Source organism: Salvelinus sp. IW2-2015, unplaced genomic scaffold, assembly GCF_002910315.2.
Source record: "Salvelinus sp. IW2-2015 unplaced genomic scaffold, ASM291031v2 Un_scaffold3006, whole genome shotgun sequence".
In the NCBI taxonomy this organism is placed as follows: Eukaryota; Metazoa; Chordata; class Actinopteri; order Salmoniformes; family Salmonidae; genus Salvelinus; species Salvelinus sp. IW2-2015.
Window position 1 is genome coordinate 48,849 of NW_019944298.1, and position 20,195 is coordinate 69,043.

Here is a 20,195-nt window from a genome sequence, read left to right on the forward strand (position 1 = left end):
CCGTAGAACCATCTTCAGTTAAATTATGTGATCATGTAAACAGAACAGAACACCATCAGTTTAGTCAGTTCAGTCCAGATTCACAGTGGTCATGCATGCGTGTGTCCAGCCAACTACCACCACCCCCCATCCATGTCCCTTCAGACACCCCAGGGGGGGTTAGGGTTAAGTTTAGACTAGGGGCTCTTCATCCATGAATTAGCCCAGGGGCTGTAAATGCTTGTCCTGGGGACCCACAGTGGTTTTTAATCCAGGACAGAGAGTTTCTCCCTGAGCGTGTGGGAATTTGAGGGACAGCCAGCCAGGCAGTCCTACAGGCAGTCTTCCAGCAAAGACTCTGGTCTAGGTCTTGCTCCAGTGGAGGGGGGGTCACAGCGATGAGAGGAAGCACAGTAGCAGTGTGGCAAGGCTGGGTATTAGGGCTGGGGCTAGCAGGGACTCTGGGCTCCAGTCTGCAGCTCCATCAGTCAAAAAGGGCTCTGGAGAGTCAAACCCTGAACTGCCTGGAACAGACAGAGAGAATGACAGCATGACTCAACAGAGAGCGAAAACACTGAAGTCTGAACAGACAGAGAGAAAGAAAACGACAGAACAGAGGACAGAAAACATCAAAGGAGAGAGAGGACAGAATAGAACAGAGAGAACGAGAAGGCCAGAACGATCTGAAAGGAGAGATGGGACAGAATAGAACAGAGAGAAAGAGAAGGCCAGAACCATCTGAAAGGAGAGATGGGACAGAATAGAACAGAGAGACAAGAGAAGGCCCAGAACATCTGAAAGCGGAGAGAAAATGATAGAAAGCATTTGAAAAGAGAGTGAAAGAAATCTAAAGAACCAACTGATTGGAGAGAGAACAACAGAATGGAGAGAAAATTTCTAAAATAGACAGAAAATAACAGGAATAATAATAAGAAAGTGTTGGGAGTTCCAGATACAGCGAGAGAGAAAGAGAATGAGAGAAAGTGTAAGAGGAGAAAGAGAGAGAGGAGACAAATGTCACCAAGACCTCAGCAGGGCGTTTAAGCAAACCAATTACAGTTTAATACAGTTACACATACACACCACACCACACACCACACACACACACACACCACACACACACACACACACACACACACACACACACACACACACCACACACGTGAAATTGTAGAAAGTCTTTAGAAGAAATGAGGTTTCTATGTCAGAGTCAGAAAAAACTGGTAATTACAGAGGAGAGGAGTCATGTCTCTATTGGGAACTACATTTAAGGAGAGGGTCATGTCTCTATTAGGAACTACATTTAAAGGGAGGAGTCATGTCTATTAGGAACTACATTGAAAAGGAGAGGAGTCATCTCTATTAGGAACTACAATTGAAAGGAGAGGAGTCATGTCTCTATTAGGACTACATTTAAAGGAGAGGAGTCATGTCTCTTAGGACTACATTGAAAGGAGAGGAGTCATGTCCTATTAGGAACACATTTAAAGAGAGGAGTCATGTCTCTATTAGGAATACATTTAAAGGAGAGGAGTCATGTCTCTATTAGGAACTACATTTAAAGGAGAGAGTCATGTCTCTATTAGGAACTACATTTAAAGGAGAGGAGTCATGTCTCTATTAGGAACTACATTAAAGGAGAGGAGTCATGTCTCTATTAGGAACTACATTTAAAGGGAGGAGTCATGTCTCTATTAGGAACTACATTTAAAGGAGAGGAGTCTGTCCTATTAGGAACTACATTTAAGGAGAGGATCATGTCTCTATTAGGAACTACATTTAAGGAAGGACTGTCTCTATTAGGAACTACATTTAAAGGAGAGGAGTCATGTCTCTATTAGGAACTACATTAAAGGAGAGGAGTCATCTCTATTAGGAACTACATTGAAAGGAGAGGAGTCATGTCTATTAGGAATACATTAAAGGAGAGGAGTCATGTCTCTTAGGAACTACATTGAAAGGAGAGGAGTCATGTCTATTAGGAATACATTAAAGGAGAGGAGTCATGTCTCTATTAGGAACTACATTGAAAGGAGAGGAGTCATGTCTCTATTAAGAACTTAAAGGAGAGATTTCTATCTGTCTTTCTACTGTCCTGTCTTCTCTTGTGTGTGTGTATGTGTGTGTGTGTGTAGTTAGAGCGTGACTTACCTGGGGGTCTGACATACACCTTCAGCCTCAGACACGGCCTCCCTACATGGTTGGGATGAGGAGACGCTGACAGAGAAAGAGGGAGGGAAAGAAAATGAGATGGAGATAGTTTGTAGTTTGCTATGTCGGTTACACCACTGTGAATGGGGTCAAGTTAGACCTGGGTGATCCCACTACATCTGGTGTCCTGGGGTTGAAAGGGAGACACACACACACACACACACACACACACACACACACACACACACACACACACACACACACACACACACACACCACACACACACACACACACACACACACACACACACACAGTAAGAGGATAAGAAGAGCCAAGTCTGACCTCAGAGCAACATAAAAATCTGCTCTCAGAGGATAACCATGACCCTTCCTCTGCCCTCCCTCTACCTTTCTCTCGTTCTCCTCTTCTCTCTCTCCTCATAGCAGTAGTAATACATATACTAGTAGTTGTACTGTAGCAGTAAGAGGAGTAAATCCTAACTTACATTGAAGTAAAAATTGTACTTCGTCATGCATTATGTCAAATTCACTTAAATGGAATTTCACTCCCCCATAATATGTTGTTGTTGTACTGCAGTAGTACGACATATGTCTCACATTTATATAGTAGTAGTACTGTAGTAGTACAAGATATTATCAAATTTATAGTGGTATACTGTAGTAGTACAATATTTTCTCACTTTATAGTAGTAGTACTCTAGTAGTACAAAATATTACTTACATTTATAGTAGTAGTACTGTAGTAGTACAATATATTGCTCACATTTATAGTCGTAGTACTGTATGTACAAGATATTTACTCACATTTAATAGTGGTAGTACTGTAGTAGTACAAGATATTACTCACATTTATAGTGGTAGTACTGTAGTAGTACAGAATTATCACTATTTATAGTGGTAGTACTGAGAGTTACAAGATATTACTCACATTTATAGTAGTAGTACTGCAGCAGTACAACATATTTCTCATATTTAGATAGTGGTAGTACTGTAGTAGTACAAGATTATTGCTCACATAATTAGTTATATTGTGTGGTACGATAATCGTACGCCCACAGATATAGTAGTATTCGTGTCCTGGCCTGAACTCGAAGCCCAGGGAAAGGCGTAAACAGCTGGCAACTTTTCTGAGAACGCAGGGGACCGTCAGGACACACGTAGGACGGTTGACTACTTTCTCAGACGTTTGTGACCCCGTTGCCGGTCGGACGAGACAGTGTCTCGGCCTCTGGTGTTTGACCAGAATTGCAGGAATATAGGCGCTCCATCGACCGTGAGCCGGAGGGCCATTGGTGTAGAATGGACAGTAGATGTCGAGGTAGTCATTTATATTGACCGCAACCCTGTAGTCATGGTGGAACCTAGACCGCAACACAACAACATGGTTAAAACACTGCACAACACAACCACAGGGTTAGGATGGATTTACACTGCTTTCTCTTTCCATCTCGCTGTCCTCTGTCTCTCTCTTTCTCTCTCTCTCTCTCCTTGCTTCTGTTTCTCTCTCTATCCCAGTCCTCATATCTCTCTCCCAACTCCCTGTCCTCCACGATCTATATCCTCTATCCCCTCATATCTCACCTCTCTCCCCCATCTGTTGTCTGTCTGTAAGCATTAATCAGAGTGCTCAACCACCGTGACTAAGTGGATACACACACACACACACACACACACACATTACACAAAGATACAAACACATGCGCACAACTCTACTTTCTGCTGAAAATGTATGTGGGTCTTTCTATAAATAATGAGGCCAGTGTGACATTGGGCAAAACATTTCTAAATGGTTTGAAACAAGATCAAAAGGATTTTCATGCAGTTCCACATGTGTACTTAGAGGAATAAAAGGGAATACATACAAATTAGCCCATTACTCCACCTATACAACAACACAGGACTAGGACTATACATCCTTTAAGTAGGGTTCATACAGACACTGGGAAGTCTAATTCAAGAACGTTCAGGGACGTTTTCAAGCACTCTATTGTCCTTTTCGAGGATGTCAACAATGTTAAACAATTGTACAATTTATATAATTGTACATGTAGGGCCTAATATAGAACCCCCATCCACCCAAAAAGTGCAAAAGAAAATGTAGGTCATTACAACTTTAAGAAAAATACTTTTTTAGGCCTTGATATTCTAATTATTATTATTACATTCTAAAATATGTGAGAATAATGTGGACATTGCCTGACTAAATAGATCGGATGCATGCATGGCGATTTTTCAYTAGATGTTGTCGTCCTCATAACAACTGCACGTGATTTTACGGCAACATAGTTGCGGCGGGAAACAAACGAGTGGCAAAAACAGATAAAAAATGAAATCACAGATAATTATATGGGAGCAGGAGGATTTATAAATTGGCTTCAATAATTAGAAGAAATTTTCGAGCCCCAAATTGAGGAAATGTCAGATTTTCAACTCAAGGTAGGCATRTTCTAGTAMTTGAATTTCTGAGCTCCAAATTCATGTTCTGGTGGGCTACTTCAAGCCCCTTGTTGTTTAAAATGGCAGGTGTAACATGGAAAATAAAATGGATTTGTCATGTATTTCATTACCAGATCATGTTGTGAATAAGCCCACTAGGCTATGTAATTTGTCGTCATTATATCCAGAATAATTAATAGGAAGAGTGTTACGTGTTGCGCAATAATCTATTTTACACAATTGCGCACAGTTAGACTCAGGAATGAGACACCAAAATATTCTGGACCTACAGTACCAGTCAAAGGTTTGGACACCTACTCATTCAATGGTTTTTCTTTTTACTATTTTCTACATTGTAGAATAATAGTGAAGACATCAAAACTATGAAATAACACATGGAATCATGTAGCAACCCAAAAAGTGTTCTTCGAAGTAGTCAACCTTTGCCTTGATGACAGCTTTGCAAGCTCTTGACATGTAGTGTATGATCCCCCTTATACTGTATCTTAATGTAATGACATGAAAAAAAATGGCAGATTATTATCAAGTTGTCCAGTATAAGAAATCCTCACTGGTACCCTAGTTTATAGAAAGACCCGTGTGTGTATGTGCTTCATTGTGTGTGTGTGCTTCATTGTGTGTGCGTGTGTGTGAAGGGTTTAGGTTGTGAGGATTTCTTCTCTACAACAGAAACGCAGCTTTTCTCCTCCAGTGGCCAAACCTTGCCCCCCACCGATCTAGAAATAGGCATCCGCTCAGGGGGAAACACACACAGACATCAAGCGACGCCCATAGTGTAGCAGCTCTGTTCCACTCTTTCCGTTTTCAACCCTGAGAATGAAAACCAATAGTAAAATGGGAAGATCTACACACATAGCTGGCCRGTCAAAATAATGCAACTCTCTAGCCTCATGGGGTTTCATATAATCAGATTTTTATTTTGTTAATTTACTACCATTTATGTTCTTGACATTGCGAGCTATTCACTGGTGGAGATGTAGACGTAATCTGAATAAGGGATGGATTCAATCCAATCGTGCATTACAGGCAATGTTCCCACATTGCTCAATCGGAAATGACCTTTAAATGCCAAGCGTGTTTCAATGTGCGAACGGATTGAATCCCGGCCTAAGTATATTCTGTTACATACCCAATATTGGGGGTGAGTTAGAGAGAGTAGCCTAACAGGGATGATTGAGATAGTGACAGGACTGACTGACTATAGTAACAGGACTGATTGAGATAGTAACAGGACTGACTGACTATAGTAACAGGACCTGACTATCCCAGTAAAGCAGAACTGATTGACCAATAGTAACAGACGACTGCCCACGCCTATATCTAACCAGACGGATTGACATACGTAACAGAATGACCGGACTATCAAGTACACGTGTAGGCTGATCTTTGATAGTAACAGGACTTGATGACTATAGTAACAGCACTGAACGACTATAGCTAACCAGGCATGGATTGAGATAGTCTAAGACAACTGACTGTACTACTAGTACACAGGGCTGACTGATAGATAGTAACATGACCTGATAGGAACAGGACTGATTGAGATAGTAACAAGAATGAGATAGTAAAAAGACTGACTGAGATAGAAACAGGACTGACTGTGATAGTAACAGGACTGATTGAGATAGTAACAGGRCTGTTTGAGATGGTAACAGGACTGATAGAGATGGTTACAGGACTGATAGAGATAGTAACAGGACTGATTGAGATAGTAACAGGACTGTTTGAGATGGTAACAGGATTGACAGAGATGGTAACAGGATTGACAGAGATAGTAAGAGGAGTTTACTGTGCCTTTAAACAGCTTGGAAAATTCCAGAAAATGATGTCATGGCCTTAGAAGCTTCTGCTAGGCTAATTGACATCATTTGAGTCAATTGGAGGTGTACCTGTGGATGTATTAAGGACCTACCTTCAAACTCAGTGCCTCTTTGCTTGACATCATGGGAAAATCAAAACAAATCAGCCAAGACCACAGAAAAAAAATTGTAGACCTCCACACGTCTGGTTCACCCTTGGGAGCAATTTCCAAACCCTGAAGTACCACGTTCATCTGTACAAACAATAGTACGCAAGATAAACACGATTGGGACCATGCAGCCTTCATACCACTCAGGAAGGAGACGCGTTCATGTCTACCTAGAGATGACGTACTTTGGTGCGAAAAGTGCAAATCAATCCCAGAAAAACAGCAAATGACGTTGTGAAGATGCTGGAGGAAACAGGTAAAAATGTTAATCCACAGTAAAATGAGTCCTATATCGACAATCTGAAAGTCCGCTCAGCAAGGAAAAAGCCATAAAAAGCCAGACTACGGTTTGCAACTGCCACATGGGACAAAGATCGTACTTTTTGGAGGAAATGTCCCTCTGTCTGATGAAACAAAAAGAACTGTTTGGCATAATGACCATCGTTATGTTTGGAGGAAAAAGGGGGCAGGCTGCAAGCCGAAGAACACCATCCCAAACCGAGAAGCACGGGGTGGCAGCATCATGTTGTGGGGGTGTTTTGCTCCAGGAGGACTGGTGCACTTCACAAATAAATGGCATCATGAGCAGGAAAATTATGTGGATATATTGAAGCAACATCTCAAGACATCAGTCAGGAAGTTAAGCTTGGTTGCAAATGGGTTCTTCCAAATGGACAATGACCCCAAGCATACTTCCAAAGTTTGGCAAAATGGTTTAAGGACAACATAGTCAAGGTATTTGGATTGCTATCACAAAGCCCTGACCTCAATCCCATAGAGAATTTGTGGCAGACCTGAAAAAGCGTGTGTACAAACCTGACTCAGTACACCAGCTCTGTCAGGAGTGATGGGCCAAAATTTCACCCAACTTATTGTGGGAAGCTTGTGGAAGGCTACCCGAAACGTTTTGACAAGTTAAACAATTTAAAAGTTAATGCTACCAAATACTATTGAGTGAGGATAAACTTCTGCCCACTGGAATGTGATGAAATAAATAAATGCTGAAATAAATCATTCTCTCTACAATTATTCTGATATTTCACACTCTTAAAATAAAGTGGTGATCCTAACTGACCTAAGAAGGAATCTTACTAGGAGTTAAATGTAGGATTGTCAAAAACTGAGTTTAAATGTATTTGGCTAAGGTTATGTAAACTTCCGACTTCAACTGTAGTACATGATTGATAGAGATATTGACTGCACTAATTATAAATAGATATATAAAGGTAAAGAGACTAAAAGTGTATAAATAAATATTTTTCTTGTTAACAAAGTAGAGTGTTGGGCAGAAGGGTAAGATATATTCTGAAAATTCACATTTAACACACACACACACACAGACACACACACACAGACAACACACAAAGACACAACACACACACACACACACACACACACACACCACACACACACACACACACACACACACACACACACACACACACACACACACACACACACACACACACCACAGCTAAGCTCTTGTGTGAATTTCAGGTCAGCCAAACTGTTGCCTGCTGTTGGCTGTGCTTGTGTAGCTGTTTCATATTTAATGGTTCTTTTGATGTGTATTAATTAACTACTGCTAGCTCTGCTGTTTCTCTCCTTTAAACACACACACACACAACACACACACACAAAACCACCACACAAAGAAACACATGCACACAAAGACACACCTCCTTAGCCTGTGGCCTAATGGCGAGATGAAGAGAGGAAAGAGGAGGAAGGGGATAGGGGGAGGAAGAGAATACCCCTCAACAACTGATACAGGATAGCTAGGAGAGTGTGTCGTTAAAGAAGCGATGTGTGTGTTCCTCTGGCGCTCTCATTTTAATCCTTGTATAGGGTTGTGGTGGAATCTGCACACCATGCTAAATCTCACACCCTTTCGCTTTAAAAGAATGTGTGTCTGTGTGTGTTCCACCTTAGTATGCAGCCAGACACAGACATAGCGGGGGAATAGGACTGGGGGGGTTACATAAGACAGACAACTTAAGTGGTTTTTGACCTTGGTTACAACCCCTCATACACACACACACATAGTCACATAGTCACACAGTCACACACTTGCACACCCACCCACAACACAACACACCACACACACAATTTATTTTAAGGACTGAGTGCGGACATGAAGGCAGCGTGTGTGTGTGTTAATGTAGATTAAGAGCCTGAAAGAGGACACATTGAACTGAGGAAACAGGGGAATCCATATCCTTATCCCCCCCTTCTCTCTATTCTTGCCTTCTCCTCTAGTCTTACTTCCTTTCTCCTACCATGACCTCTCCACTTTCCTCTATCTCCTTCCCTTCCTCCATCTCCTTCCTTCCCTCCATCTCCTTCTCTTTCCTTCTTCCCTCCATCTCCTTCTTTTCATTCTTCCTCCATCTCCTTCTCTTCCCTCAATCTCCTTCTCTTCTCTTCCCTCCATCTCCTTCTCTTCCTCCATCTCTTCTTCTCTTCTCATCTTCTTCTCTTCCCTTCCTTCCTTCTTTCCCAGCATCTCCTTCTCTTCTCTCCCTCCATCTCTTCTCTTTCCTCCTCCTTTCTTCCCCCATCTCTTTCTCTTCCTCCATCTCCTTGTCTTTTCTCCTTCTCTTCTCTCTCTTCCCCCCTTCTCCTTATCTTCCGCTCCATGTCCTTCTTCTACCCTCCATCTCTTCTCATTCTCCATCTTCTGTTTTCTTTCTTACCAGTTGTTCCTTCCTCTTCTCTAAACATTTCTTTTCACCATCCTCACTCCATCCCTCAGTAAAAGATCAAACAGGCTGTTTCCTCTCTCCCTCTCACCCCCCCTCTCTCTTTCTCTCTCTTCTGCAGGATGACGCTCTCACTCGTCCCAGGCAGCCCTTATGTAAACAGCCCCATCGCACTCAGCGTGTGTGTGTGTGTGTGTGTGTTGTGTGTGTTGTGTGTGTGTGTGTGTGTGTGTGTGGTGTGTGTGTGTGTTGTGTTGTGTGTGTGTGTGTTGTGTGTGTGTGTGTGTGTGTGTTGTGTGTGTGTGTGTGTTGTGTGTGTGTGTGTGTAAACCCTCTCATTACCATATCAAAGCCCGTGATCGCTCCTCTCCTCCCAGTGTTAGAGTGGCATATTAATATTGTGTAGGTTAAACTTCCAGATAAAGCAGGCTGATGAAGGTTAGTCTCTCTGTTTGAAACAGTTCACTTACTTGCATTTCCCTGCGGTGTGTGTGTTTGTCGATTGAAGAATATGATACAGGACTGGGCTTTGATTGGCTGACAGATTTGATTGGCTGACAGATTTGTTTTTTGATTGGTCCTACCCGAGCTCTCAGATGACCTTCAGCAACTTTCTCAACTTCTTCTCTCACCACCACTTCCTCCTCTCATATCCCCTCACACTCTCCTCATATCCCTCTGCACTCTCTTCCTCTCATATCCCTCTACACTCTCCTCTCATATCCCTCTGCACTCTCCTCTCATATCCCTCTACACTCTCCTCTCATATCCCTCTACACTCTCCTCTCATATCCCTCTACACTCTCCTCCTCATATCCCTTACACTCTCCTCTCATATCCCTCTGCACTCTCCTCTCATATCCCTCTGCACTCTCCTCTCATATCCCTCTGCACTCTCCCTCATATCCTCTACACTCTCCTCTCAATCCCTCTACACTCTCCTCTCATATCCCTCGACATCTCCTCTCATATCCCTCGACACTCTCCTCTCATATCCCTCGACACTCCCTCTCATATCCCTCTACACTCTCCTCTCATATCCCTCTGCACTCTCCTCTTTTATCCCTCTCTCCTCTCCGGACTAGTTTTGTACGGTACTACCCCTCCCGGGTATGAGAGGTGCGGAAGCTTATTGAAATAAAATTGACTAAAAGTATGTAACTGCTCCAGTATTTTTATGAAATTGTATAATTGAATCTCACAGTAGATGCTTCACATTTGTCTGATTGACTGACGACTAACTAACTGATTAACCAACTGACATAAACATAAGATTTTCCCCTCATCGCCCCACCCCTCTCCTCTCTCTCCTCCATCCCTCTCTCCACCCACCCTCCTCATGTGTGTCTACTGAAGTAGCCTGACTTAATCACTCAAAGCTGGAAAACACTTAGAGGCTCTTCACTAAATCCATATCGAACACACAACACACACGTCCATATCAAAATGAGGTTATATCTGCGGGCAGTTTGCCACATCTTTGATCAATAATATAAATTCTGTTTTATAATAACTCCAAACACTGACATGCCCCGTAACACTTTACCAGAAAACAAGCAACCATAACTCCCTTCTACCCCCAACCCTTTACCAGACAACCACACCCCAACCCTTTACCAGACAACCACCACCCCAATCCTTACCAGACAACCCCCAACCCAACCCTTTACCAGAGAAACCACAACCAACCCTTACCAGACAACCCCCAACCCAACCCTTTACCAGAGAAACCACCAACCTAACACCTTTACCACATAACCCCCAACCAACCCTTTACCAGACAATCACCACCTATAGAGGATTCTCTAACAGACAAACCAGCATCATAGAGGATTCTCTAACCAGACAACCAGCATCATAGAGGATTCTCTAACCAGACAACCAGCATCTATAGAGGATTCTCTAACCAGACACCAGCATCTATAGAGGATTCTCTAACCAGACAACCACCATCTATAGAGGATTCTCTAACCAGACAACCACCATCTATAGCGGATTCTCTCAACCAGACAACCAGCATCTATAGAGGATTCTCTAACCAGACAACCACCACCTATAAGAGGATTCTCTAACCAGACAACCACCAATTATAGGGATTCTCTAACCAGACAACCAGCATCTATAGAGGATTCTCTAACCAGACAACCACCACCTATAGAGGATTCTCTAAGCAGACAACCAGCACCTATAGAGGATTCTCTAACCAGACAAACCACCACCTATAGAGGATTCTCTAACCAGACAACCACCACCTATAGAGGATCTCATACCAACAACCAGCATCTCTAGAGATCTCTAACCAGACAACCAGCATCTATAGAGGATTCTCTAACCAGACAACCGCATCTATAGAGGATTCTCTAACCAGACAACCAGCATCTATAGAGGATCTCTAACCAGACAACCACCACCTATAGAGGATTCTCTAACCAACAACCACCACCTATAGAGGATTCTCTAACCAGACAACCACCACCTATAGAGGATTCTCTAACCAGACAACCAGCATCTATAGAGATTCTCTAACCAGACAACCAGCACTATAGAGGTTCTCTAACCAACAACCAGCATCTATAGAGGATTCTCTAACCAGACAACCAGCATCTATAGAGGATTCTCTAACCAGACAACCACACCTATAGAGGATTCTCTAACCAGACAACCAGCATCTATAGAGGATTCTCTAACCAGACAACCAGCACCTATAGAGATTCTCTAACCAGACAACCACCACCTATAGAGATTCTCTAACCAGACAACCAGCATCTATAGAGGATTCTCTAACCAGACAACCAGCATCTATAGAGATTCTCTAACCAGACAACCAGCATCTATAGAGGATTCTCTAACCAGACAACCAGCATCTATAGAGGATTCTCTAACCAGACAACCAGCATCTATAGAGGATTCTCTAACCAGACAACCAGCATCTATAGAGGATTCTCTAACCAGACAACCAGCACCTATAGCGGATTCTCTAACCAGACAACCAGCACCTATAGAGGATTCTCTAACCAGACAACCAGCACCTATAGAGATTCTCTAACCAGACAACCACCACCTATAGAGGATTCTCTAACCAGACAACCAGCACCTATAGAGATTCTCTAACCAGACAACCACCATCTATAGAGGATTCTCTAACCAGACAACCACCACTATAGAGGATTCTCTAACCAGACAACCAGCACCTATAGAGGATTCTCTAACCAGACAACCACCATCTATAGAGGATTCTCTAACCAGACAACCAGCATCCTTCTCTAACCCATTTTCTGCTCACTGTATAAACTTCCTCTTTTCTCTTCAAATGATTTAACACGTTTCTACTTTTAACCCTCTTATGTCACTCAGCTTTCTCTACTGAAATGTCATCTTGAGAGATTAATAAAATATTAACCATCAGCCTATACATTTGAAAGTCTAAGTGATTTGACGGTAGTTTAGAGAAAGCATTTGGCTAAAACACTTTTATCAATGTCTATGTACAAAACATAGAACATTTCTAAATAATTTGACACTCTTGTAGTTAGATGGATCATTAATACATTATTTATCCATCTGACTGTGTAAAAAAATTCTAAAGTATAAATGATTTGTAGAGTACAGGGTTACAGCTGAGGTTAGTGTGTGTGTGGGGGGGGGGGGTAGTAAGCTAGCTTAGAGACGAATGTGGAAGCATTACAGGAGATATTCTTCTTCACAGCTGAAACATGTTAAAGCTGAATAGTACATTTGCAAAATAGCACCGTGCACGTATGCACGCACGCACACACACACACCTGAATGAGGATGGCAGAGAGAACATGAATTATACATCCAGGCAGTCTCTCCGAATTAGTGAGAAAGAAGGAGGGAGAGAGAGAGAGAGAAATTGTGCCTCATCACCTCCTCAAGACTAATAAAGACAGCAGTGTGTGTGGGGGGGGGGGTAATTCCCTCTCTCCCCAACCAGAGAGAAAACAGCCTTTGAACTCTGAACCAATGAGGAGATGTTGCTGGGAGCATTTCCTCACCAGCTGTGGCACACACACACACATCTCTGAAAACCTCTCTCTCAAACAGACAAGTATTTTCTCTCCAATTGTGTTTCTCTCACAGATGTAGACAGCAAGAAAAACTTCAGAATAATAAGCTATCACAATCCCTTTCCAAAACAATCACACACACACACACACTAATGCTTAAAGTTAGTGGTTGGTCACCATGAGTAAACACACCCAAAGCATGGATTACAGTCTGTCCTTGTCCATAGGACCGCTTTCTGGGTAAGGAAACTAATAAGGCATTTAATCATTTGGGTGAACTATCCCTTTAAGAAGCCCAGTGTAAAGCTGTTAGTAATGTTAGAAGGTAGCTGCACCGCCACTTTCTCAGCAGTCTAGTTTTTTAGGAGACCCAGCTTTAGAACAGTGCACCATCTCTAACACGCACACACACACACACACACACACACACACACACACACACACACACACACAAAGACACACAGTTCTGGGATCTGGAAAGAAGACAGAAGTGTGCGTTTGAAGTGTGTGTGATCAAACAGTGAGTATGCAACTCCACAGCCGTACGCCACAACTCATACCTCACACACTCCTCCTATATCTCCTCCTGTAATCTCTTTATCTCCTCTGTCTTTGTCCCTGCCTTTCTAATAGTCTATTTCTCTACTTCTTTCCTTTCTCACTCCTGTCATTTCATTGTCGTGTGTGCTGACGTGCGTCTGCGTCGAATACCTTCTTTCCATCTCTTATCTATTTCTATGTAATATTGAATGTTTCCATCTAATATCTCTAGTATATTGTGTTTCTAATACAGTACACCAGATATCTTGTATCTATCTCCTATCTTTGACATCTACTATCAGGTATTGTATAGATCAATAAAAACAAAGAAGGCTATGAAGTTACCAGTATAATGTGTGTCCCTCAGTGTTATTTCATTGGTTACCGCCTTGAAAATCAATGATTAGAAAGATATACAAGAACCTTGAGCATTCTCTCCAGTGGCAAACTGTTATCAGGGAGGGGTCTATATTAAATACAATTATTAGCTAAACACACCCTTTAAGTACGTCATACATTTGAAGATTCCATTAATCATGTGGTGTGTCTCAATCCAAAGTGCCACTTGGTGTTAGTGAATTTAAATGAAGGGAAATATCATTGTGAGCAAAATGATGAATCATATCACTTCAGTACATTCTTTTTAAATGATTGATGACCTTAGATTTCAGCATTTGTGGTCTCCATTTCAGAAAAACCTCAACCTAAAATGTCTCATTGTGTAACGAGTGCGCTGAGAGTCGGGAAGCAAGTTCAGGGAGTGAGTGTTTAAATACATAAAAGCAACTAAATACAAAAACAAGAAACACAAACAATGCACAGACATGAACTGRAACAGAAACAATGATGCCTGGGGAAGGAACCAAAGGGAGTGACATATATAGGGAAGGTAATCTTAGTCCCGTGTGGCTCAGTTGGTAGAGCATGGCGCTTGCAACGCCAGGGTTGTGGGTTCAATTCCCACGGGGGGACCAGGATGAATATGTATGAACTTTCCAATTTGTAAGTCGCTCTGGATAAGAGCGTCTGCTAAATGACTTAAATGTAAATGTAATCAGGGAAGTGATGGAGTCCAGGTGAGTCTGATGAGGCGCTGGTGCGTGTACCGATGATGACAGGTGTGCGCCATAACGAGCAGCCTGGTGAGCTAGAGGCCGGAGAGGGAGCACGTGACACATTGGTGTTACCCTCATTGGTGTTAATACTCCTACTGGTGGCACAATGTAAACGTTATTTAAAGTCATTAAGGTACCATATTAGTTGATTTACAATGGGAAGATGTGACTAAATACATTTAAATAAATACACATCTAGAATTAAGTACTATTTTTCCCAAAGTGCCACGCCCAAATGTCACCGTAATTCAAGAACGACCTGTCAGTGAAGCGAGATCAGATCAAGAATAAGGGGATATTTCAGACAAGTGCCTCCATCTTTTAAAATGTATCATGAGTGGTGATGTGATTGCAATATCAAACACACACACACCACTAAAAACAGAGATTTCCTAACAAAGTTTGCTGAGTGAAAGTTGTTCCGAGTCCTGACCTTAAATGTTTTATAGACGTTTAACATCACCTGTGAAGCTAAACCAAGTGGAAAACAGATCGTGTACACCAGCAAAACATCTCTTCCTGTCTCTCTCCACATAATTTTTCTCATCCATCTCTCGCTTCACAACTCTTCTCCTTCTCTCCTTGCAATCTCTGTCTCCCTCCCTCCCTCTCTCTCACTCTGTAAAAATGGTGTACTGAGAGCTTACACAAACACACATAACATAAGCTTTGATTATTGTATTGTAATCAGGTCAGAGACATTAACAGGCTTTTGTTGTCGTCTCCTGTTTCTTTTCTGTTGTTTAGAAGTGTTTGTCATAACTGATGTACATCAGTCATAGTGGGAATAAAAGGAAGACAGACAGACAGAGAGACAGACAGGCAGACAGAGGCTGTTTCATGTCGAACAGAGAAGACAGTAAGATAGAGACACACACACACAAACACACAAAGGTTTGCTGTTACATGTAAGTGTATAGTAAAGATGTGTATGTCAGAACAAACTGAAAGATATATATGTGTATGCCACAGGGGACAGTAGAGAAAGTGTGTGTGTGTGTGTCTTGRGGGGCAAGGGCGAGACAGATACATGGATGTGAATGTGGCGCAGAGGACAGGAGAGACTGCACATGGCTAAGTCTGTGTGTCTGACACAGTTGAGAGGAGAGTAGGCCTTTCTGCACACACAGACACACACACAGACAGACATACACACTATCTTCCCCGTTCAGTTTCTCTCTGAGGACATCCATCCCACAGCATGAAACCCTCTGCAACCATCATTAGGGACCTCTGGAGGAGGATGGAGAGAACCACAAAGCCTCCCAGAAGAGAGAGGAGAAAACGTGATGGGGAGAAAACGGGATCAGGAGGAAACGGGATAGGGAGGAAACGGGATGGGGAGAAAACGGGATGGGGAGGAAACAGGTTCAGGAGGAAACAAGGTGGGGAGGAATCGGGATGGCGAGGAAACGGGATGGGGCGGAAAAAGGGAGGAGAAGAAAATAATTACTTTGAAGGATAAACCCTGGGATTAGATGTGGCTATGTCTCTGAGGCTATAGCGAGACAGGAATGTGTGTGTGTGTGCATGTGTGTTTTGCAGAAACAAGGTTGGTGTGTGTGTGTGTATGTGTGTGTGTGTGTGTGTGCTTGTGTGTGTGTGTGTGTGTGTGTGTGTGTTGTGGTGTGTTGTGTGTTGTGTGTGTTGTGGTGTGTGTGTGTGTGTGTGTGTGGGTGTGTGTGGTTTTCAAACTCAATCTGCTTCATTTGTATCGGTATAAACAAACTTTTCCATCAACCTTTCCATCACACATTAGTTCAGCCGATATAACAATTAAATTGCACAAACCAAAGCATGTTGTTCTGATGTTAGCAACATTGGACAGAGGAGGAGGGGAAAGCAGAGTGAGAGGGAAAAAAAAGAAGGAAAAGAGACGCGAGAGAAAAAGAGAGGAGAGAGAGAGGAAGAGTCTTCCTCCTTGCCTGTTAAATATTTGAGCACTTGTGGAAGAGACCAGGAGCTTTAGCTGAACTAAATCAAGCAGCGTCGGGTGTGTGTGTTGTGTGTTGCAGGGGAACCAGGCGCTGTTAGCCGGTTTAGTGGTAATTCAACCGTGATAGAGAGGAGCCACTTTCACTGTTTTATTATATTGTACCTGAAAGAGACAGAGAAGGGATGGAGGGAGGGGGAGGCAGGGAGGGAGGGGGAGGCTGTCCAGTCTGTCAGAATTCATTAGACTGACAGAGCGAAGCTGCTCTGCACCATGTCAATGAGACCCAGCTAGCCACAGCAGTGTCTGCGTGTGAGTGAGTGAGTGAGTGACTGAGTGAGTGAGTGTGTGTGTGTGTCTATCAGCTATACTCAATAACTAGAGAGGGAGGCATGATGCCCTCATTGTCTATCAGAGACAAAAGGAGCTTTCAGCTCAATTATAGCATCCACACGCACGCACACACGCGCACACACGCACGCACACACACACACACACACACACACACACACATGCACAGACTGTATCATCCTACCTGGGGTTCGTGCTGTTCCAGTAGACAGCATGGTGGTCGAAGATGATCTGGTCTTCAGCCCAGACGTACAGACAGGAAGACAGGACAGTCAGACACATCAGAACCACCTGCGTCACACATGTACACACACTCCTCTGACCAGGCCGAGCCGTCCACCTCACACTCCTCAAACCAGTTACACACAACATCATAGTGTCCACTTGAAGTCTACTTGTTAGATCCACCTCCACAGTAGTGTTCGCTGGTTATGTTAGCTTACAGTTGAGTTGGAATATCCAGTGCATGGACAGTCTCAATCAGTGTCTGGGCATTCAAAGATCCCAGTCCATTCCGATTGTTCCAGCTTGTTAGTGGAAACAGGGTGGCAGAGGTCGTAGTGTGCAGGACTTTGAATCCAGGACTTTGTAATGTGGTTTGAATCCAGGTGTGTTGTTTTGGCGTGTTTTTGTTTACGAACCTTATCCTGAACCTTGACCACTTTGCTAGCATGCCCAAAGCTAACCTTATCCTAACCAATCGCTAGCATGCACAAACCTAACCTTATCCTAACCAATCGCTAGCATGCACAAACCTAACCTGTTGCGCTTGCATGTTGCGCAAATCACTCAATCTCAATCAATACAGGAAGAGTGTCTATGTTCTTGCCAGGGTCTGATACTTTTCCTCCCATTGTACAACATGTGCTCCCCTGAATATGACATCCAAACTAGTGACTTTCATTCTCCTGAATCCACGCATTTATCTTAAGTCCACTGTCTGTTCATTGATGATTGATTACAGTGATGAGACGTTGTTATTATTTGACATATTTCTGTATTTCTATCAATTCTGGCTAGATTAATTATCAGCCATCTCACGATTTCGATCACACACTATCAGCACAAATAGAAACCTCTTCTCTCCACTCCTCTCCTCCACTCCACAAAGAGACGCGAAGCCAAATCCAATCTGGGTTTAATGTCGTCCGGGGACCGAACATCCTGACTCCCCTCAGCTCGCTGGGACTGAACTGTCTTCAGTAAGAGATATATTGGTTCCTAACAGTTTCCTCAGGGAGTGGTTCCAGTGCTGAACAGTTTCTTCAGGGAGTTGTTCCAGTGCTGAACAGTTTCCTCAGTGAGACATTATGTTTTGGTACTGAAGGTTCCTCTGTAAGATGTTTCAGTACTGACCAGTTTCCCCAGTAACAGATTCTGTTTCGGTACTGACCAGTTTCCCCAGTAACAGATTCTGTTTCGGTACTGACCAGTTACCCCAGTAACCAGATTCTGTTTCCGGTACCTGACCAGTTTCCCCAGTAACAGATTCTGCTTTCGGTACTGGACCAGTTTCCCAGTAACAGATATCTGTTTCGGTACTTGACCAGTTTCCCCAGTAACAGATTACTGTTCGTACTGACCAGTACCCCAGTAACAGATTCTGTTTCGGTACTGACCAGTTTCCAAGTAACAGATTCTGTTCTGGGTACTGACCAGTTTCCCCAGTAACAGATTCTGTTCGGTACTGACCAGTTTCCCCAGTAACAGATTCTGTTTCGGTACTGACCAGTTACCCCGAGTAACAGCATTCTGTTTCGTATCTGACCAGTTTCCCCAGTAACAATTCTGTTTCCAGGGTTACTGACCAGTTACCCCAGTAACAGATTCTGTTTCGTACTGACCAGTTACTCCAGTAACAGATTCTGTTTCAAGAGTACTGACCAGTTTTACCCCAGTAACAGATTCTGTTTCGGTACTGACCATATACCCAGTAAACAGATTCTGTTTGGCTGCTGAAGGTAAGATGTTTCGAGCGTACTGACCAGTTTTCTATCTGTCCTGAACACCTCCCTTCATTAAGGGAGGGTCCAATTTGAATATTCTTCTATGTCGTTCGCGTCGTCCAATAAAACCACGCACAGGTTAATCGTTTCCTCAGTAGAGAGTGGTGTTGGGTCCTGTTATGCTGCTCGTTTTTATCAGAGATCACCAGCTAATCACACTCCTATCCCGTCCAAAGTTCCTCTTCTGTCTGCTTTCTGCTGATTTGGATGTAAAATCCAATTCAGCTCCATGAGTCCACCCCACTCCACAATGTTCCTTTACGCGATCAACACAACACGAGGACTGGCAGAGCACACACACAGACTGGCAGAGGACACACACACAGACTGGCTGAGAGACAGACCGGACAGAGTGAATAACGTGGCCGAATCCTTCCAACAGGGGTCTCTTCACAGGTGACCAAACAACTCCTTCGTGGTGAATTCGATTCTCAGCTCCCACTGCTGCCAGAATTCTCGCCACTGCTCGTGTTCACCTCCTTCTCGCCCTCCTCTACCCATACCTCCCTCTTTCTCCCCTTCCCCTCCCTCCCTCTCTCACTCTGAGCTGGCAGAGTCTCTCAGCTCTACTCTTGGGGACAGTGTCTGACTCACTGCTCTCGCGGCTCTGAACCGCTTAGTTCAGCTGTAATTAAACTGTAGTATCCACATATACATAAACATGGGTTAGGATAATTACTGACAGGTTAGGGTTAGATTATACACTGTCAATCCAGTTACTACAGCTTTACAAATTCAAGTCGGTGTAATCAAAGTTATTTACAACACCTTTTTGTTACAATTAAGGTATTACTACATTTCTTAGTATAGAGTATTGTAAGAATAAATACTTATTTGTTGAAACAGACCTATATATATATACCCCATTCATAACCAATATAAACCAACATACAGCTGTTAAAATAATTACATCTACTAGCATAACTGGGTCTGCTACTGTGTA

At 43.0% G+C, this 20,195-nt stretch overlaps 1 pseudogene; it reads right to left on the minus strand.

The window, feature by feature from the left end:
• Nucleotides 1-98: 98 nt before the first annotated feature.
• Nucleotides 99-18,686, minus strand: LOC112075154 (ephrin-A2-like; annotated as a pseudogene).
• Nucleotides 18,687-20,195: the final 1,509 nt, after the last annotated feature.